We start from the raw sequence: 17,139 nt of genomic DNA, 5'->3' as shown, positions 1-17,139 counted from the left end.
TGGACAGCGTCGCTGGATTCGAGGGACCTCGCTCGTCGTGCTGAGAGGAGACCCAAGGGACCGGTAATGCAGCTTTTTGGTGCCTGCGGTTGCAGGGGGAAGATTCCGTCGACCCACGGGAGATTTCTTCGGAGCTTCTGGTGCAGAGAGGAGGCAGACTACCCCCACAGCATGCACAAGCAGGAAAACAGTCGAGAAGGCGGCAGGATCAGCGTTACAGAGTTGCAGTAGTCGTCTTTGCTACTATGTTGCAGGTTTGCAGGCTTCCAGCGCGGTCAGCGGTCGATTCCTTATCAGAAGGTGAAGAGAGAGATGCAGAGGAACTCGGCTGAGCTCATGCATTCGTTATCTAAAGTTTCCCCAGAGACAGAGACCCTAAGTAGCCAGAAAAGAGGGTTTGGCTACCTAGGAGAGAGGATAGGCTAGCAACACCTGAAGGAGCCTATCACAAGGAGTCTCTGACGTCACCTGGTGGCACTGGCCACTCAGAGCAGTCCAGTGTGCCAGCAGCACCTCTGTTTCCAAGATGGCAGAGGTCTGGAGCACACTGGAGGAGCTCTGGACACCTCCCAGGGGAGGTGCAGGTCAGGGGAGTGGTCACTCCCCTTTCCTTTGTCCAGTTTCGCGCCAGAGCAGGGGCTAAGGGGTCCCTGAACCGGTGTAGACTGGCTTATGCAGAATTGGGCACATCTGTGCCCAACAAAGCATTTCCAGAGGCTGGGGGAGGCTACTCCTCCCCTGCCTTCACACCATTTTCCAAAGGGAGAGGGTGTCACACCCTCTCTCAGAGGAAGTTCTTTGTTCTGCCATCCTGGGCCAGGCCTGGCTGGACCCCAGGAGGGCAGCTGCCTGTCTGAGGGGTTGGCAGCAGCAGCAGCTGCAGTGAAACCCCAGGAAGGGCAGTTTGGCAGTACCAGGGTCTGTGCTACAGACCACTGGGATCATGGGATTGTGCCAACTATGCCAGGATGGCATAGAGGGGGCAATTCCATGATCATAGACATGTTACATGGCCATATTCGGAGTTACCATGGTGAAGCTACATATAGGTAGTGACCTATATGTAGTGCACACGTGTAATGGTGTCCCCTCACTCACAAAGTTCAGGGAATTGGCTCTGAACAATGTGGGGGCACCTTGGCTAGTGCCAGGGTGCCCTCACACTAAGTAACTTTGCACCTAACCTTTACCAGGTAAAGGTTAGACATATAGGTGACTTATAAGTTACTTAAGTGCAGTGTAAAATGGCTGTGAAATAACGTGGACGTTATTTCACTCAGGCTGCAGTGGCAGGCCTGTGTAAGATTTGTCAGAGCTCCCTATGGGTGGCAAAAGAAATGCTGCAGCCCATAGGGATCTCCTGGAACCCCAATACCCTGGGTACCTCAGTACCATATACTAGGGAATTATAAGGGTGTTCCAGTAAGCCAATGTAAATTGGTAAAAATGGTCACTAGCCTGTTAGTGACAATTTGGAAAGAAATGAGAGAGCATAACCACTGAGGTTCTGATTAGCAGATCCTCAGTGAGACAGTTAGTCACTACACAGGTAACACATTCAGGCACACTTATGAGCACTGGGGCCCTGGGTTACCAGGGTCCCAGTGACACATACAACTAAAACAACATATATACAGTGAAAAATGGGGGTAACATGCCAGGCAAGATGGTACTTTCCTACACAACCCCCCCCCAAACGAAGGACAATAAGACTAGCCATGACCTGATGAGTCTTCATTGTCTAAGTGGAAATATCTGGAGAGTCCATCTGCATTGGAGTGGCTACTCCCAGGTCTATGTTCCACTGTATAGTCCATTCCCTGTAGGGATATGGACCACCTCAACAATTTAGGATTTTCACCTTTCATTTGTTTTAGCCAAAGTAGAGGTTTGTGGTCTGTCTGAACAATGAAGTGAGTGCCAAACAGGTATGGCCTCAACTTCTTCAGAGCCCAGACCACAGCAAAGGCCTCCCTCTCAATGGCAGACCAACGCTTTTCTCTAGGGGTCAACCTCCTACTAATAAAAGCAACAGGTTGATCCTGGCCCTCAGAATTAAGTTGTGATAGGACTGCCCCTACTCCTAATTCAGATGCATCAGTTTGGACATAGAATTTTTTAGAGTAACAAGGGCTTTTCAGGACAGGTGCAGAGCACATGGCCTGCTTCAGCTCCTCAAAAGCTTTCTGACAGTTTGCTGTCCATAATACCTTTTTAGGCATTTTCTTGGATGTGAGGTCATTAAGAGGGGCTGCAATGGAGCCATAATTCTTAATGAACCTCCTGTAATACCCAGTGAGGCCTAGGAAGGCTCTCACCTGAGTCTGAGTGGTAGGGGGAACCCAATCAATAATAGTTTGGATTTTCCCCTGAAGTGGTGCAATCTGTTCCCCACCAACAAGGTGTCCCAGATAAACCACCTTACCCTGCCCTATCTGGCACTTTGAAGCCTTGATAGTGAGGCCTGCCTTTTGCAGGGCCTCCAAAACTTTCCATAGGTGGACCAGGTGATCATCCCAGCTGGAGCTAAAGACAGCTATATCGTCCAAATATGCTGCACTGAAAGCTTCCAGCCCTTGCAGGACTGTGTTCACCAACCTCTGAAAAGTGGCAGGTGCATTTTTCAAACCAAAAGGCATTACAGTAAACTGGTAATGTCCTCCAATGGTAGAAAATGCAGTCTTAGGTTTAGCATCTTCTGACAATTTGATCTGCCAATACCCTGCAGTCAAATCAAAAGTGCTTAGATACTTGGCAGATGCCAGTGTATCTATAAGCTCATCTGCCCTGGGTATAGGGTGAGCATCAGTTTTGGTTACCAAGTTGAGCCCTCTATAGTCTACACAAAACCGCATTTCCTTCTTTCCATCTTTAGAATTGGGTTTTGGTCCCAGTACCACAGGAGAAGCCCATGGACTGTCAGAGTGCTCAACCACTCCTAGTTCCAACATTTTCTGAACTTCATTCTTTATGCAGTCCCTGACATGGTCAGGCTGCCTATAGATCTTACTTTTGACAGGTAAACTGTCTCCAGTATCTATAGTGTGCTCACACCAAGAAGTGGTGCCTGGCACAGTAGAGAAGAGTTCTGAAAATTGTCCTAGGAGATTTATGCAATTGTCTTTCTGCTCAGCAGTAAGACAATCAGCCAAAACTACACCTTCCACAAGAGCATCTTGTTCTGTGGAAGAGAAGAGATCAGGTAGAGGATCACTGTCTTCTTCCTGTCCCTCATCAGTTGCCATGAGCAGGGTGAGATCAGCCCTGTCATAGTAGGGTTTCAGGCGGTTGACATGGAGCACCCTAAGGGGACTCCTGGCAGTGCCTAAGTCAACCAAGTAGGTGACTTCACCCTTCTTTTCAACAATTGTGTGGGGTCCACTCCATTTATCTTGGAGTGCTCTTGGGGCCACAGGCTCCAAGACCCACACTTTCTGCCCTGGTTGGTACTGAACCAAAACAGCCTTCTGATCATGCCATTGCTTCTGGAGCTCTTGGCTGGCCTGAAGGTTTTTACTGGCCTTTTTCATGTACTCAGCCATCCTTGATCTGAGGCCAAGTACATAATCCACAATATCCTGCTTAGGAGCTTTTAAAGGTTGTTCCCAACCCTCCTTTACAAGTGTGAGTGGACCCCTAACAGGGTGTCCAAAAAGAAGTTCAAAGGGGCTGAAGCCCACTCCTTTCTGGGGTACCTCCCTGTAGGCAAAAAGGAGGCATGGTAGAAGGATATCCCATCTCCTGCGGAGTTTTTCAGGGAGACCCATAATCATGCCTTTGAGAGTTTTATTAAATCTCTCCACCAGTCCATTTGTTTGTGGATGATAGGGTGTTGTGAACTTGTACGTTACACCACACTCCTTCCACATGGCCTTTAAGTATGCAGACATGAAATTGCTTCCTCTGTCTGATACTACTTCCTTTGGGAAGCCCACCCTGGAAAATATTCCCAGGAGGGCCTTTGCCACTGCAGGAGCTGTAGTGGTCCTTAAAGGAATAGCTTCAGGATATCTTGTGGCATGGTCCACTACCACCAAGATAAACCTATTGCCTGAAGCAGTAGGAGGGTCAAGGGGGCCAACTATGTCAACCCCTACCCTTTCAAAGGGAACCCCAACCACAGGCAGTGGGATAAGGGGTGCCTTTGGAGTGCCACCTGTCTTGCCACTGGCTTGACAGGTTTCACAGGACTTACAAAATTCCTTTGTGTCCTCAGACATCCTAGGCCAATGAAACAATGGAACCAATCTGTCCCAAGTTTTCATTTGACCCAGGTGCCCAGCTAGGGGAATGTCATGTGCCAGTGTTAGGAGGAACTTTCTGTACTCCTGAGGAATCACTAATCTCCTGGCAGCTCCAGGTTTAGGATCCCTATGCTCAGTGTACAAGAGGTTGTCCTCCCAGTAAACTCTGTGAGAGTCACTGACATCCCCATTAGCCTGTTTGACAGCTTGCTGTCTGAGACCCTCTAATGTGGGACAGGTTTGCTGTGCCACACTCAGCTCCTCTCTGGCAGGCCCCCCTTCACCCAAAAGCTCAGCAGTGTCTGCTTCCAGCTCCTCTGGTGTAGGTTCTGCACAGGGAGGGAATTCTTCTTCCTCAGAAGTAGAATCCACTGTAGAGGGAGGGATAGTAGGAAGTGGTTTGCTTCTACTACCCCTAGCTTTAGGGAGCACTTGGTCCATTGTTCCAGGATCCAAGCTTCCCTGTCCTTTTTGCTTTTTGGCCTCAGCCCTTGTCAAAGCAAAAATATGCCCTGGGATGCCCAGCATTGCTGCATGGGCCTCCAACTCCACATCTGACCAAGCTGATGTCTCCAAATCATTCCCTAATAGACAGTCTACAGGTAAATCTGAAGCTACCACAACTTTCTTTGGACCAGTTACCCCCCCCCCAGTTTAGATTTACAACAGCCATGGGGTGGCTTTGTGTTATGTTGTGAGCATCGGTTACTTGGTACTGGTGTCCAAGTATGTGTTGTTCAGGGTGCACCAGTTTCTCAATCACCATTGTGACACTGGCACCTGTGTCCCTGTAGGCCTGGACCTCAACACCATTTATTAGGGTTAGTTGCTTGTACTTCTCCAAGTTATGGGGGCAAGCAACCAAAGTGGCTAAATCAATAGCCCCTTCAGAGACTAAAGTAGCCTCTGTGGTCTCCCTAATCAGACCAACCCCAACTAAGTTACCAAAAGTGAGCCCAGCTACTCCCTTGGATTGGCTATTAGTAGGTTTGCTCCCACCACCACTGCTATTAGTAGGGACACTAGGTGTAGCAGTAGGGGTTGTAGTGGTAGGAGCAGTGGTGCCTTTCTTTGGACAACTGGGATCTGTTGTCCAATGGCCTTTTATTTTACATAAATAGCACCATGGTTTCTTTTCCTTGTTCTGATTAAAGGAGGATTTGGACCCACCACCCCCACCAGAGTGTTTTTGTGGGCCTGATGAAGACTCATTTTTAGATTTGTCCCCACCCTTGTCTGAAGACTTACCATCCTTCTTTTTGTTGCCATCTTTGTCACCCCCTGTATGAACTTTTCTGTTCACTCTTGTTCTGACCCATTTGTCTGCCTTCTTTCCCAATTCTTGGGGAGAGGTCAGATCAGAGTCCACCAAGTACTGGTGCAACAAATCAGACACACAATTATTAAGAATATGCTCTCTCAGGATCAAGTTATACAGGCTGTCATAATCAGTAACTTGACTGCCATATAACCACCCCTCCAAGGCCTTCACTGAATGGTCAATGAAATCAACCCAGTCTTGTGAAGACTCCTTTTTGGTCTCTCTGAACTTTATCCTGTACTGTTCAGTGGTTAAGCCATAACCATCCAGGAGTGCATTCTTAAGAACTTGGAAATTATTAGCATCATTTTCTTTCACAGTAAGGAGCCTATCCCTACCTTTTCCACTAAATGATAGCCATAGGATAGCAGCCCACTGCCTTTGAGGGACATCCTGTACAACACAGGCCCTCTCAAGTGCAGCAAACCACTTGTTAATGTCATCCCCCTCCTTATAAGGGGGAACTATCCTGTGCAGATTCCTGGAATCATGCTCTTTTGCAGGATGACTATGGGGAATACTGCTGCTGCCACCATGGGTATCTAAACCCAACTTCTGTCTTTCCTTCTCTAATTCAAAAGACTGTCTATCCAAATCCAGCTGTTGCTTTTTAATCTTCAGTCTGGTTTGTTCCACCCTCAACTTATTGAGTTCCCTCTCTAACATTCTGTCATCAGGGTTGGTGGGAGGGACATTTCTAGAAACAGAGCTATGATGGGAATGAACAGAAGGAGACCTGTCCCTTACAGAAGCCAACCTAACAGCTTGGTTTACAGAAACATTACTACCAGTATGGTGAGAATAAATGCTTTTGCTATGATGTGAGACAACACTATTTATTTGGTGTGGCTCATCATCATTACCATCTATGCTAGATTGTCTAGTAATGGGCAGGCTAGGAAGTTTCTTTCCTGAATCTTTTCCTGGGGGAGTCCCTGAATCAGATTGGGAACTATTAGGTACTTTTTCAACAGATGGGGCACCTATGGCCTTATCCTGTTCTCTAAGCATGTTAAGTAACAGTTCCAAGGAAGGATTCTTCCCTACACTCAAACCTCTCTCTATACAGAGACTCCTTGCTCTTTTCCAGCTAAGGTTGTCATATGCAAGTTTGGACAGATCAACACTTTGGCCTGTGCCAGACATTTTTTAGAGAGAGTTAAAGTGATAGAAAAAGAGAAAACAGTTTTCAGAACTTTTTGGAAAGACAGAAAAAAACTTTTTAAACTTTTAAGAACTTTTTGAAAGTTTAGGAGTACTTTTCAGCACTTAGAAAAGAGTGAAAAGAGGAAATGCAAAACTTTTTGGCTATGTGTATATACACTGACCTTGTTTTGTATATTTTTCTCTTATGAAAAGTACAATGACAAGAGTGGTAAGTAGTCTCAAGCACTTATCCCACCACTGCACAACCAATGTAGGAGGCTGGACTGGCTTGTAGTGAGTACCAAGGGGTACTTGCACCTTGCACCAGGCCCAGTTATCCCTTATTAGTGTATAGGGTGTCTAGCAGCTTAGGCTGATAGATAATGGTAGCTTAGCAGAGCAGCTTAGGCTGATCTAGGAGACGTGTGAAGCTACCACAGTACCACTTAGTGTCATATGCACAATATCATAAGAAAACACAATACACAGTTATACTAAAAATAAAGGTACTTTATTTTTATGACAATATGCCAAAGTATCTTAGAGTGTACCCTCAGTGAGAGGATAGGAAATATACACAAGATATATATACACAATAGCAAAAATATGCAGTATAGTCTTAGAAAACAGTGCAAACAATGTATAGTTACAATAGGATGCAATGGGGAAACATAGGGATAGGGGCAACACAAACCATATACTCCAAAAGTGGAATGCGAACCACGAATGGACCCCAAACCTATGTGACCTTGTAGAGGGTCGCTGGGACTATTAGAAAATAGTGAGAGTTAGAAAAATAACCCTCCCCAAGACCCTGAAAAGTGAGTGCAAAGTGCACTAAAGTTCCCCTAAGGACAAAGAAGTCATGTTAGAGGAATAATGCAGGAAAGACACAAACCAGCAATGCAACAACTGTGGATTTCCAATCTAGGGTACCTGTGGAACAAGGGGACCAAGTCCAAAAGTCACAAGCAAGTCGGAGATGGGCAGATGCCCAGGAAATGCCAGCTGCGGGTGCAAAGAAGCTTCGACTGGACAGAAGAAGCTGAGGTTTCTGCAGGAACTAAAAGGGCTAGAGACTTCCCCTTTGGTGGACGGATCCCTCTCGCCTTGGAGAGTCGTGCAGAAGTGTTTTCCCGCCGGAAGGACGCCAACAAGCCTTGCTAGGCGCAAATCGTGCGTTTGGCGTTTTTGGACGCTGCTGGGGCCCAGGAGGGACCAGGAGGTCGCAAATTGGACCTGAAGAGAGAGGGGACGTCGAGCAAGACAAAGAGCCCTCACTGAAGCAGGTAGCACCCGGAGAAGTGCCAGAAACAGGCACTACGAGGATGCGTGAAACGGTGCTCGCCGAAGTTGCACAAAGGAGTCCCACGTCGCCGGAGACCAACTTAGAAAGTCGTGCAATGCAGGTTAGAGTGCCGTGGACCCAGGCTTGGCTGTGCACAAAGCATTTCCGCCGGAAGTGCACAGGGGCCGGAGTAGCTGCAAAGTCGCGGTTCCCAGCAATGCAGCCCAGCGAGGTGAGGCAAGGACTTACCTCCACCAAACTTGGGCTGAAGAGTCACTGGACTGTGGGGGTCACTTGGACAGCGTCGCTGGATTCGAGGGACCTCGCTCGTCGTGCTGAGAGGAGACCCAAGGGACCGGTAATGCAGCTTTTTGGTGCCTGCGGTTGCAGGGGGAAGATTCCGTCGACCCACGGGAGATTTCTTCAGAGCTTCTGGTGCAGAGAGGAGGCAGACTACCCCCACAGCATGCACAAGCAGGAAAACAGTCGAGAAGGCGGCAGGATCAGCGTTACAGAGTTGCAGTAGTCGTCTTTGCTACTATGTTGCAGGTTTGCAGGCTTCCAGCGCGGTCAGCGGTCGATTCCTTATCAGAAGGTGAAGAGAGAGATGCAGAGGAACTCGGCTGAGCTCATGCATTCGTTATCTAAAGTTTCCCCAGAGACAGAGACCCTAAGTAGCCAGAAAAGAGGGTTTGGCTACCTAGGAGAGAGGATAGGCTAGCAACACCTGAAGGAGCCTATCACAAGGAGTCTCTGACGTCACCTGGTGGCACTGGCCACTCAGAGCAGTCCAGTGTGCCAGCAGCACCTCTGTTTCCAAGATGGCAGAGGTCTGGAGCACACTGGAGGAGCTCTGGACACCTCCCAGGGGAGGTGCAGGTCAGGGGAGTGGTCACTCCCCTTTCCTTTGTCCAGTTTCGCGCCAGAGCAGGGGCTAAGGGGTCCCTGAACCGGTGTAGACTGGCTTATGCAGAATTGGGCACATCTGTGCCCAACAAAGCATTTCCAGAGGCTGGGGGAGGCTACTCCTCCCCTGCCTTCACACCATTTTCCAAAGGGAGAGGGTGTCACACCCTCTCTCAGAGGAAGTTCTTTGTTCTGCCATCCTGGGCCAGGCCTGGCTGGACCCCAGGAGGGCAGCTGCCTGTCTGAGGGGTTGGCAGCAGCAGCAGCTGCAGTGAAACCCCAGGAAGGGCAGTTTGGCAGTACCAGGGTCTGTGCTACAGACCACTGGGATCATGGGATTGTGCCAACTATGCCAGGATGGCATAGAGGGGGCAATTCCATGATCATAGACATGTTACATGGCCATATTCGGAGTTACCATGGTGAAGCTACATATAGGTAGTGACCAATATGTAGTGCACACGTGTAATGGTGTCCCCGCACTCACAAAGTTCAGGGAATTGGCTCTGAACAATGTGGGGGCACCTTGGCTAGTGCCAGGGTGCCCTCACACTAAGTAACTTTGCACCTAACCTTTACCAGGTAAAGGTTAGACATATAGGTGACTTATAAGTTACTTAAGTGCAGTGTAAAATGGCTGTGAAATAACGTGGACGTTATTTCACTCAGGCTGCAGTGGCAGGCCTGTGTAAGATTTGTCAGAGCTCCCTATGGGTGGCAAAAGAAATGCTGCAGCCCATAGGGATCTCCTGGAACCCCAATACCCTGGGTACCTCAGTACCATATACTAGGGAATTATAAGGGTGTTCCAGTAAGCCAATGTAAATTGGTAAAAATGGTCACTAGCCTGTTAGCGACAATTTGGAAAGAAATGAGAGAGCATAACCACTGAGGTTCTGATTAGCAGAGCCTCAGTGAGACAGTTAGTCACTACACAGGTAACACATTCAGGCACACTTATGAGCACTGGGGCCCTGGGTTACCAGGGTCCCAGTGACACATACAACTAAAACAACATATATACAGTGAAAAATGGGGGTAACATGCCAGGCAAGATGGTACTTTCCTACACCGGGGCACCCCTATTTCCATTGAAGCCTATGTGTTTTGGGCACCACTTTGACCTCTGCACCTGACCGGCCCTGAGCTGCTGGTGAGGTAATTTTGGGGTTGCCTTGAACCCCCAACGGTGGGCTACCTTGGACCCAACTTTGAACCCTGTAAGTGTTGTATTTACCTGTGAACTTAACATTTACCTACCTCCCCCGGGAACTGTTGATTTTTGCACAGTGTCCACTTTTAAAATAGATTATTGCCATTTTTGCCAAAACTGTACATGCTATTGTGATAATTCAAAGTTCCTAAGATACCCGAGTGAAATACCTTTCATTTAAAGTACTGTTTGTAAATCTTGAACCTGTGGTTCTTAAAATAAACTAAGAAAATATATTTTTCTATATAAAAACCTATTGGCCTGGAATTGTCTTTGAGTGTGTGTTCCTCATTTATTGCCTGTGTGTGTACAACAAATGCTTAACACTACCCTCTGATAACCCTACTGCTCGACCACACTACCACAAAATGGAGCATTAGAATTATCTCTTTTAGCCACTATCTTACCTCTAAGGGGAACCCTTGGACTCTGTGCACACTATTTCTTACTTTGAAATAGTATATACAGAGCCAACTTCCTACATAAGTATACTCGGATTAGACGCTGGGATGTGGCACAGAGTAATTGCCAGTGTTTGAGATGAATTCAAGGATTCAGCCCATCACTTTTCTGTGCTGCGACCTGAGTACACGGGGTATACCCATACATGGGTCCCGAGCTCCCTGTGCCACTGGAATAAGCTGCACTAGACTGAAGAGCTCCAACTATGGCAAACTGGTCTTTGGTTGCTTGTGTTCTGATTCGGGAGGACCTGGTTTGGCAGTTCGACTGGACTGTCCCTGTGGCAGCAGGAGAAAGACTTATTTGTATGTGTCTGGGTCTAATCTGAGATGGCATGGTGGACAAAAAACAGTGGACTGGGATGTGGCCCAAACTAAATACCAGTGCCTAAGATTAATTCAGGGATTCCACCTGTCACATTTTCAATCTAAAATGTACCAGGAACACAAAGACTCTGGTGTAACAGACACAGGCAGATTTTGGGCATGGGAGAAGTCTTCTTTCCCAATAGTTGATGTCGATCAACTGTCTCAAGTTAAACAGGATAAATCAGAGGTCATGGTGATTGGAAATAACCCTTCCTTATGGGACTATTTCCTCTGACACCCGTGTTTGGGGACTCACCCCCTTGCCCCCAAGCCAGAAGTGAAGAACCTGGGGGGTCATACTAGATAAGGATCTGACTATGGCCTCCCAGGCAAAGAAAGTTGCAGGGACATATCTTATCTTTCAAGAGCCCTTAGAAAGACGCTCAAGTGGCTTCCTATGGAAACCAGAAGGACAGTTTATCTAGACAGTTCTTCTCCTGTCACCAAAATGCTGGAAGTCATCCGGAACCTAGCAGCCCGAGTACTGCTGGGTCTTCCCAAAATGCTATCAGCATGCTTGGCTCTTACCAAATTTCATTGGCTGCTGATAACCAAATGGAAAAATACACGCCTGGCCTAAATATCCTTCGGCGCCTCATTACCCCTTATAGGGAGCCCAGAGAGTTTAGTTCTAGTAGCCTCTCGTTGCTTGCCACTCCTGGAATTAACAGAGAAAGAGGTGGAGGTCGCTCATTTGCATATTTGGGATCATATTCACAAGCCCCGTGGCGCAGGGCAGCCTTTGCTGACCTTGCTGCACTGCCCCGCGCCACAGGGAAAGGGCAGATATGCACCATATTTACAAGATACAGTGCATTTCTGTCCTGTCACCCTGTGCTGGTCCACAAATTGCTGCCGAGCACCAACGCAGGCACCATTGCACAAAAACAATCCAGCGAGGCATTTTCCTTCTTCTATGTCTGCTGTAAAACGCAGCAGGCCTCGAAAACTCATAAAAATGTTACTAGACCTGCAGGTCAAGTAACTTGAATAATTTACTCCACCTAACTGTAATGTACTTGACCCATAAACAAGTCTCAAATTGTGTGATCCTAGGCAAATAGTTTACAGAGTCTCCTTTTTCTTTATCTTCACATATGATTGCACCTTCAAACATATGAGCTCAGCATTTCTGCAGTACAGAAAAACCTCTTTTGTTTGATTAAGTAGACTAAAGTTTGCTGCATGTATCACAAGAATCTAGCCTACATATAGAGGACACATGGCCGATAACTTGTTTATAGTTTAATAATAGCATTTCCATCAGGGCACGAGTGTTTCTCAGTTTGTTTAAACACTCACTCAAATATATTGCTAAACCATGATGTGGTAGCATATTGTCATCTCCACATAGTAAATTACCAAGAAATGTCCAAAAACCTTTTCACTAACTTGCAGCTTTACTGATAAAACTATATACTGTATTAACAATCTGTGAAAATTGGATTTCAGAAAACATATCCTTTGCACATCAACACGTAAAGTATTCTGATTTCTTTTCATCCTATGAAAATATTTTTTTCATCACACAGAAATACAAAAAATGGCCTTTTACAACAACTGATATATATTTTGAAATGTTTGTACAGGTGAAATAGGTTTTTCTTAACACACAACATTTAAATGACTAACACCCTGCAGCCTTTTATTTCACACTCTAAACAGCAGGTCAGACAGTTCACCTTACAAAATCCTGCTACTCTGCAGTCAGAAGGAAAATTAATTGCAAGACAAAGTGACTCTTGACCTCTGTCTGTGAACACAGAGCAGATGTGACATGCAAGAACAAGATATAAAAGCTTCTTGTGTTGCTCCTCCACTTTCTAACTGAACAGAACACCTGTTCTTTGTCAACTCGCCAGAAGGGGTGAGTAAGTCCTAAAAATAACTCGCCCTGATCAAATATGACTCTCCATAGAGTGGTCGAGTAGTTTTTTGAGTCCTATGCAGTACACATGAAAAGAGGAAACAACTAGAATAATTAAAATAAAGATAAAATATATTTCTCCTCATTGCGCCTGCTGCGCACTGGGGAGTACAGTTTTGACGCATTCCCAGGTTTACAGATTCTTGTAAATTTCGGAATGCGTCAATGCCCATGGGTCTTCAATCAATCAATTCCTATTTGTATAGCGCTGCACTGTCACCCCTAGGGGTATCTGGGCACTGAACACCCATGGTGCACCTCCCTTACACAGTGTTAGGCAGCGCAGCGACTTGCACTGCGATCCCTTTCACAATACCTATAAGGCAATGAGAAGCCACGCAAAGTGGCTTTGCGTGGCCTTGTAGATATGGATCTGCGCTATGTGCCTCTGGTGCGTCACCAAAAGTGATGTACCAGCGGCATACAGGGCTTGAAAATAAGCCCCTTGGTGTCCAAAATTTGGAACTTCCCTTTCCATTCATCTTAGGACAAATGGAAACTTATCAAGTAGAAGCTGAAAACGTATCTCTTCAGTTAAACAGTGTATTTCCTGACCAATTCTGTCAGTGCTGGGATGCCCGACTTGGGTAGCCAAGCGCTCTACTAAACCCTGTTAATAATTTTAATTCACGACACTGCAATGATCATAGTTTGCGATAACCCGGGGCCTGGTATTGCAATAAAGAACTGAGAGCATTTACATGCCTCCGATCTCGTGGAGACGTACAGATAGTCACAGTGTGAATAGAATCTAGACCTAAGGAATGATACATAAAGGCAGAGCATCTGACAGGAGAACATGAGACTGCGTCTGTCAAGCGGGGATAATCCTTGGGTAAATAATGCTGTTATTGTGTTAATTGTTTTGAAGTGCAATTTTTTAAAAACTGAACCATAACATTGGGGCTGTAGGGCGATAAAGTGTTCTGTATAACCGTATGGAGGAGCTATCCGAGCCTGGTGCATTATTTATTTATTTGGAGCTTGGCTATACTTGCTATGACTTCCTCTGTCCGTATAGAGCAGTCAGGCTCTTCTGCATGTGACACACTGAGTGATGTTAAATTGGTTGGTGCTCGACAGTTGCGTATAAGTTCCAGGGGCTTGGCCTCAGCTGTATACAGCATATGATAGTTCCTGAACGCATTTGAGATGCCCGACCCAGCTGTTATTTTGAGTCCTCTCGTCTCCTTCACCCTAGATTTGTAAGGTATAATCTTGCCTGCTTTATTCCCACCCATTCTTTGGTGCTTCATAATTCGTATTCTGGTCCATGTTGGCTCTGAGACTAGAACTGTGGGCATGTTTTGAAGCTGCTGGTTCTCTTATGAATTACCTGTAATTCTTCCATTTTTAGTTCCAGTTTCTCTCTTTTGTTCTTGTATAATCTTATTTCGCCTGGTTGCTATTGCAGCCAAGTCGTCCTTTATAACCTCACAATATGGGTTTTCCAGAGAGTGGAGATGTCCTCGGAGCCACTGTCCCTGATATAAAGGCTGTCTGTTCTTGGGTCTCTTCTCATATAGGTTTGCTTTGTACCCTTTTATCCTGTAGTCGCTACTGTTCTTGAATGCAGTTTTTTAGTGGGATGTTGACGTTATGGGTACTTGCTCTGCCAGAGACATTGGGCCTATCTCTGAGAAGGCCATTGGTGCTGATGTAATAGTCTAGTCATGTGTAGGTTGGATGTAACGCAGAGAAGAAAGTATAATCTCTCTTGGCAGGTGTAATGCTTGATGTAAGTCCAGTTCAACAAACCTTTGTGCCCCTTCTTGTGTAAACGTGTGTTGAAAACTGACTTCTTTGCAGATGTCTTCCCACTTTTTGCACCTATTTGAAATGCTAGATGTTGGTTTTCGACTCTGCCAGTGCACTGAAGCCTGCTAAACCAGCTCCTGTGCCAGCGTTCTTTGCCCTAAAACCAACCTACTCAATTATGAAACAATTGGCAGGACTTTAGTACTCCCGTAAGTCCCTAGTAAATGGTGCCCCTGGTACCTAGTGCATGGGTACTAAAGAGGGTCCCTAAGGGCTGCAGCATGTATTGTGCCACCCTAAGCGGCCTCCATACAAATTACACACAGCCAGCTATTGCCAGCTGCATGTCATGGTGCAAGCCAAGAGTGAAAACATAGCATGGCACGCTCATTGTGTGCCATGCCAAACGCCATGCATTTTTATATGTAAGTCACCCCTACAGCAGGCCGTAGGAGCCCTAGGGCAGGGTGCATTATAATATACGTGAAGGCTTGTCTGTGCGAGCAGATCTGACCCTGTGATGTCCAGTTAAATTGCTTGATATTCCAAGTGAAAAAGGAAGCCATCTTAAGGTATCTGCTGAGCATTGGTCATAATGAGTTACCCAACTATATAATGGCTTCACTGAAACCTATGGTGTTTAGTATCAAATACCTCATCTTAATAAATCCTGACTGATGCCAGTATTGGATTTATTATGACATGCACCCAGAGGGCACTTTAGAGGTACCTTGTGAAACATACTAGTCCTCTAATGTGCTGGTTTTAATCAGCCTGCCACCACTGATGACTTTCTGACCCCCCCTGGAGGTGAGAGCCCACATTCTCCGAGGGCAGAAACAATGCCTGCTCCATAGGAAGGTGCTATCACCTCCTCCAGCAGGATGGCTGTTAAAGCTGCATACCAAGGCCAGGGACTTTAAAGTACCTGCCGCCATCGCTATGTGATCCCGACTTCCTGCAGACCTGGGAGAGGCAACCCTCTTCCCTGAAGGCCATTTGGCACCAGGACAGGCAGTAAATTAGCTCTGCAGGTAGGTGTGTTGCTCTACCAGGCTAGTCACACCCCTAGGTGGGCTGCCTGATGTGGTCCACGAAGGAAGGGTTCCACCAACTTGTTTTTGGTGGAACTAGGAATACTGGGACAGTTCTGTAGTGTAGGGAATACCCACACACAGTTCCCTAGTATCTGAATCTCTAATTAGAATGGTATACATGCATTTAGTTGTTGGTAGGGAACCATACCATTGTTTTCTGTACTTCCCCCTCCTTTTGTTTTTAACCTTGGCAGGGGTGCCAGGCTGTATTAAATATAGTTATCTTGGGCACCTTATGCCAGTTTTAGCAGTTTTCCCTGCCCCTCTCCCATCCACTCACTACCAGCATTCTTTCTTAAAAAGATCTCCGACAAAGAACCCTCTAGTAGGACCCGTCAGGCATTGCAGTGCCGGCCTGATGAGGAGCAAGGTCCGATAATGAAGCATGTCACCCAGTGATGATTGAGGGCTACTGTTCCTGTAAGACTAATGCATGTGGTCCATGAAAAGACCCCAACCTTAACTGGCGGAATGGAGTCCGTTCTTTTGGAACACTGTACCTCATAAGCACCACCTGTGCACCGCCCATGTTTGTACCTCATAAGCACCTACCCATGCACCGCCTATGTTTGTATTTCTCAGGCGAGCTTCTAAAAATTAAGCTTGTGATCCTCGAACTGCCAACCATGGCCATTTGATTATCAGGCTGTTACCTGTTTTCTGCTTTGTACAGGTTTCGAGTTGGTCCCCATGTTTTGATGAACAGTGAGCCCTGTAGAGTGAGTATGCAGATACAGGGGCGTGGGATGCAGGCGGTAGAATGGAAATGAAGTTAATCTGGCAATAAGAAATGCGGAAAGGTAGAAATGCTCCATTGACCTGCGGCCAACAGACACCTCCTCCAGCTCTGCCAAAGGCAGATCTGGCTGCAAAGTAGCCTCCTCTGCACCAAATAGACAACACTGAGTCAGATAGCTTTGAAAGGAACAAAAAGCAACAGTAGTTTAATATGAATACATCTCTTGGCTGCGGGGATATGTCAGGTCAATTATTGATTGTGATGGATTCCCTCTGTTAAGAGCTAAATGACTGATATTGCTGTTGTGTCTGCGCCTTGTCTGCACTCATGATGTAAAGGTAGGTATTCCAATGAACCCCTCGTTCTGGAAGGAGCTGCAGCTTAAAGTGCATCAGGATCTGAACTTTATCTGCTTTAGGTGAAATTAAAGAATCTCTTGTTAGTATAAAGTGTAAGGGCCAGAGCTAGGCTGTGTGCTGCACTAGTTTCAGGAAGATGGAGGGATATTCTGGTGATAGAAAATCCACCTCAACTCACGATAATGCTTTAATCTTCCAGGTTTGAAGAAACCAGAAATGCTTGACCCACCCCCAGGGGGCTGTGGAAGTGGCAAAGATACTTTAACAAACAACAAGGTAAGGACCAGAGTTGGCACTTCAGCTGATCCAAT

General features: G+C 46.5%; 1 protein-coding gene across 2 annotated transcripts in view; it reads left to right on the top strand.

Moving 5' to 3' along the window:
- LOC138276106 (zinc finger protein 271-like) overlaps nucleotides 1-17,139 on the top strand; it is a 33,052-nt gene that overhangs the window by 12,791 nt on the left and 3,122 nt on the right. For both annotated transcript variants that reach the window (XM_069219161.1, XM_069219160.1), the window contains one exon: nucleotides 17,028-17,104. The gene's annotated coding sequence lies outside the window, so the exon portion shown is untranslated. The remainder of the gene's footprint in view (nucleotides 1-17,027; nucleotides 17,105-17,139) is intronic.

The sequence above is a fragment of the Pleurodeles waltl genome, unplaced genomic scaffold (assembly GCF_031143425.1).
Source record: "Pleurodeles waltl isolate 20211129_DDA unplaced genomic scaffold, aPleWal1.hap1.20221129 scaffold_37, whole genome shotgun sequence".
NCBI lineage: Eukaryota > Metazoa > Chordata > Amphibia > Caudata > Salamandridae > Pleurodeles > Pleurodeles waltl.
Note: the sequence above shows the minus strand (reverse complement) of the source record. Positions and strands in the feature narration are given on the sequence as shown.